The 4,790-nt window shown below is 44.6% G+C and overlaps 1 protein-coding gene across 1 annotated transcript in view; it reads right to left on the bottom strand.

The window, feature by feature from the left end:
* The window catches only part of LOC109522934 (L-lactate dehydrogenase B chain-like), an 8,366-nt gene extending 3,896 nt beyond the window's left edge, over positions 1-4,470 (bottom strand). The window contains exon 1 of the mRNA XM_019881761.1: positions 4,164-4,470. The gene's annotated coding sequence lies outside the window, so the exon portion shown is untranslated. The remainder of the gene's footprint in view (positions 1-4,163) is intronic.
* Between the last annotated feature and the right edge of the window lie 320 nt (positions 4,471-4,790).

Below are 4,790 nucleotides of genomic sequence, written 5' to 3'. Positions count from 1 at the left end.
ATGAGGAGCTGCTGCAGCGTGGACGACATTTTCACCGCTGGGGGGGTGGGGGGGGGAAATGACAGACCCTGCCGTGTCAGAAACTTCAAAATAGCATACCTGACACCAGGTAAAAAATAATAATCAAACCTCACGCGTTTTCATTGTTACTAGTACTCGGCATGCCAGAAGGGGGATTCTCCCCATCTGCGGCCCCTTCTCAAGGCCTCTCAGTTTGGAGTTGTTTTTGCCCTCCTGGTGGTTAAAGTCACGGGGCGTCATGAATATTTGTCAAGTGCGGCCAGGCGAAGCCCTTTGAGACTGTTTGTGGTTCAGGGTGGTGACTTGATTTGACAAAAGTCAAAAGAGCCCCAGGGGGTGGGGGGAGAAAAAAATCTACCTGAGTCCACAAAGCAAGTTCACTCGCCCCCACTGGCAAGCAGCCTCCCAGTTTCCCGGCATCACTTCGGCCCGGGAGATGATATGATGGAGCCGTACGGCCTTGAATGGTTTTTGTTCCTCCGCCCCCCCGGCAGCCTGGCATGAACTTGACCCCGAGTGACTCCTTTCCTCTTGGCTAACAATTGGATGTCCGCCAAACTCGAGCGAGTGGCCTCGGAGCGCTAAAAGAGTTGCGTGGTGTAATCCCTTTAGGCGGCCTCCATCTGCCGTCATCTGGCTTGTTTGGATGTGTCATCCGGTGATCATTAACCACAACGTGTCCACTCCATATATTCACCTCAATAAACAAATACCGGTACACAAAACAATTCACATGATGTGCAAAATTTGAACGCCCGTCCAAAAAAAAAAAAAAAAAAGACTGCAGTTACACAGGGTTCCCACGGGTCCTTAAAGTTCATAAAAATCCATAAAAAAGAAAAATGATGTTCTTAATTGCTCTTTATTGTCAGGGAAAGCTTCTCAAATTAATAAAAATCCTTCAAATTTATTTTTATTCGAAAATAAATTGAAGTTTGATATTGATCTACATTAAAAATTTACTGACTGCACTTTATTTGAGAATGAATTCGTTTTTTTTTTTTCATTTTCCTACCTATTATACAGGTCGAAAAATGGAAATTTTACATCCAGTATGATTTGAACACCAGCTCAGTGCGATGCGGCTTTCTGTTCAACCCGCATATTGCTGAGCGGGCATTAAATCGACCGTGAATCCCCTGCTGAATGGAGAAAAAGTCCTTAAAAATGGCTACATTAGCCCTCAAACGTCCTTAAAAGGTCCATAAATAAAAAGCAAGTGGAAGAGTGGGAACCCTGGATAAAATCGACACATCTCCTTTGCCACTGCTTAATGACTGTTAGAGCTTGAAGTCGACTTAACGCTACTTGCGTGTGTTGGATGTGGAATCCTCCTTGAAATCAACAGTCGATTGATTTGCAAAGTAAACTCCTGCCCGAAGACAGCTGGGATAGGCTACAGAACGCCCTGCGACACTTGTGAGGATAAGTGGATCAGAAAATAGATGGATGGATATCGTAACTCAAAACATAGTAAGTTGTGTTAAACATTGTCATTAGAATACATTTCCCCACCTTTTTATGCACGCTATACGATTTGACCACCAGAGGGCACCCGAAGCTTTGCGTTGACACAGCGGTCTCATCTGTTTCTCTGTACAGTACATCAGTGGCCCCCAACTTTTTTTTGTGTGTCACGGACCGGCAACTATTTATTTATTTTTTTTTTTGCTTTTAAATTGCCAGTTTTAAAGCACTGGTACTAACAACAAAGATAATTATAGATGAATTAATCATTTTATGAGCATATATTTTTTTCAGGCATTTCAAACAGTATTATTCAACTGCCCAACAAATGTAGAATAAAATAAAATAACACGGTGAACTATTAAGAAATGGACCAATCAGGAATAATAAATGCTCAAGTTATGATCCTGCATACGGTGCATCTTTGCTACATGCAACTGTGACTGAACAAAAGATGACAGGATTGATTGCTGCTTTCATGACTGGCTGCCGGCTAATTATTAGCGACGAAACTGTTAATGTTTACGGGGGCAGGCTGTGCAAACTTTGCTCGCATTTTCATGCTTTCCATTTGATCACTTGGGTGCTACTTGTTCTAATGATTCAACAGGTTTCTTGTATTGCCTTGTTTTTGTCGTCATAGCACGCGCAACAGCTTCCTCCTCCACTTCCCTCTGTAGATACCGCTAGGGTAGGCACTTCTCTTGTCAAAATACAGTAGCTTCATCTTCGGAAGTCATGGCTGCCCATTCGCAGCGTGTTTCGCTGTACGTTTGGTCAACTTGTTACTATTTCTGTTTAGTGCTTCTTCTTTGATTTATTTTAATATTTGATTTATTTCAACTTACAAACAAATGTTAAAAAGCTGCCTCCTATTCGCGGAAATTTCCGCCATGTCTGATGGACTAAATTTGCTCACAGCTCGCAGGTCTGTTTCTGTGCGGCCTGGTCCTAAATGGGCCGAGGTCTCGTACTGGTCCGCGGACTGGTGGTTGGGGACTAATGCTGTACAATACCTCCATACCTCAAAATAGACAGCAAGGATGTGTTTTCATCAATCCATGTACTCTGCTGGTGAAATTGCACATGACATTTTCATATTTTAACATCCATAACTGTAATTAACTGTTCACAGAGCCAACGGTTGGACCTTTAAGCATAAATGTCACTGCACTGACAGCTTTTGAGATCCAAGTGTCATGGGAGCCTGTCCTGCAACCGAATACCAATGGCATCCTCAGGGGATATGAGGTGATGACGTTCTTATCGACTCAATGCAACCAACAAGTGCATTTTACAGTGCTGAAAAGTACAAATTATATTATGCGGCGACTCGTCGTCATTCTTGGTTGATTTTATTTTGGTGTTGAATTAAATGTGTAAGTTTAATATTATTTCTCATCACCCAATGAGAGTATATTATTTGACAATACCTTGATTGTACAGTACAATTATCTTCACTTGAGGTAAATGTACAGGTTTAAAAAAAAAAAAAAAAAAAAAAAAAATCACTTCTAAAGGACATTAGTCTGTCAGTCTCTGGTGGAACCACCTGCCCGCTGTGCTGCACGTGACATGTAGAACGCTGCAATCCACTTTCTCCCCCTGAAACCCCCCCAAGTAGTACGGACGGGGTCCTAACCTGAAGCCTTTTTGGGTGGCGACCCTGCGTCTTACGGTGACATTTTATTGGTATCGTTTCAATGAGAGCCGAAAGGGCCGATATCGTGCTCCACCAATCCTTTTTTTGAGATTTTAGCCACATTAAAATGTCAAGTCCTCGCCCGTTTTCCTCCCGACGCCCACCTCCGAGCTTTCCCGCCCCGTGAGTACCAGCTCCGCCCAATCCGAGAAAATGATCCGGTCCTCCGTCTCAAACGCGTACGATTGAGTAAGCCGCCCAAGTGCCGCCCCCTGCGGACGAAAACACGCGCCCGTTTCCCCTCCAGGAAAGAGGCGCGATGTATGAGCGGCCTCCTCCGGCGACAGGACCATTCGCCACCCGTTTTTTTTTTTCATTTTCCTACCTATTATACAGGTCGAAAAATGGAAATTTTACATCCAGTATGATTTGAACACCAGCTCAGTGCGATGCGGCTTTCTGTTCAACCCGCATATTGCTGAGCGGGCATTAAATCGACCGTGAATCCCCTGCTGAATGGAGAAAAAGTCCTTAAAAATGGCTACATTAGCCCTCAAACGTCCTTAAAAGGTCCATAAATAAAAAGCAAGTGGAAGAGTGGGAACCCTGTTCCAAAAAAAAAAAAAAAACTTGAAAGGCCTCGTTTTAATCCAAACTATTGAAATGCATTCTAGAATAGTCCTTGAAAAATGTTTCGGGACTGCGTCAAATGAACTTTATCCTCGTCCATCACTTTTGAAGTCACATGACACGAGAACACCAATATTTGATTTTTTTTTTTTGGGTGGCCATTTTTTTATTTTCTAAATCTAGGCATCATTACATTTAGGCCACAATGGGAATTGCTTTTTGAAGCTCTTTTCATCTTACACCTGCAAACCATTCCAAAAGATTTCTCGGTACAATTGAGCACGATGGCTTTTTGTTATCATTTCAATCCACTTTGCATCCGGTGCCGGCGCGCCCGGCCGAAGGCAAAGTGGATTAGCGGGCCAAAACAAACATTGGAAGGCTTAGCGGGAGGTGAACTTGCCTCAGAAACCCAAGACGGTCGTCCCGGCCAAAACGCTCGTGACTCTTCTGTCAAACGGGAGATGAATTTTGATCCAAGGCGTTTTGGATTGCACGGAGCAAGTTGGATGAGGTGCGCTCGGCTCACCCGGACGGATGCGACCTTGTCGTCGTTGCTCCCAAGTTTTCTCGCCTGCGCTCGGTCGCTCTCTCCGCTGGTTTGTCCGCTCCGGTTGTTGCCGCCTCCAGCCTGTCGGAATTAATTGCGCATAAGCCTCTCCGCCCCCTTCCGAGGTTTTGCTTTGCCTCCGCCAGACGGGCTCACCTGAGACGTGACGAATCAGACAAAAAAAAAGTTCGGGACATTGGGTAGAGAGGGGGAGGCAAAATGCCTCCAGAGATTGCGACAGAGACTGGAGGAGTCACAGAGAGGCAGACCGGTGGACATCCTCAGACAATTTCGTGGCTCAAAGAGCAAGTTGGGCAAAAAGTCTTTTGACATTTACACACTGATGTTTCCACAAGGCCAAAGGTCACTCGTAAAGGGCAAAATGCATTTGAGAATTCAATGAATTACGAGTCTTTTTTTTAATGGGTGCACACTCACGGGTGACGTGCAGCAGGGTCGGTCAGAAGACGTCGAGGTGAG

This window comes from Hippocampus comes, unplaced genomic scaffold (genome assembly GCF_001891065.2).
Source record: "Hippocampus comes isolate QL1 unplaced genomic scaffold, H_comes_QL1_v1.1 scaffold299, whole genome shotgun sequence".
In the NCBI taxonomy this organism is placed as follows: Eukaryota; Metazoa; Chordata; class Actinopteri; order Syngnathiformes; family Syngnathidae; genus Hippocampus; species Hippocampus comes.
Note: the sequence above shows the minus strand (reverse complement) of the source record. Positions and strands in the feature narration are given on the sequence as shown.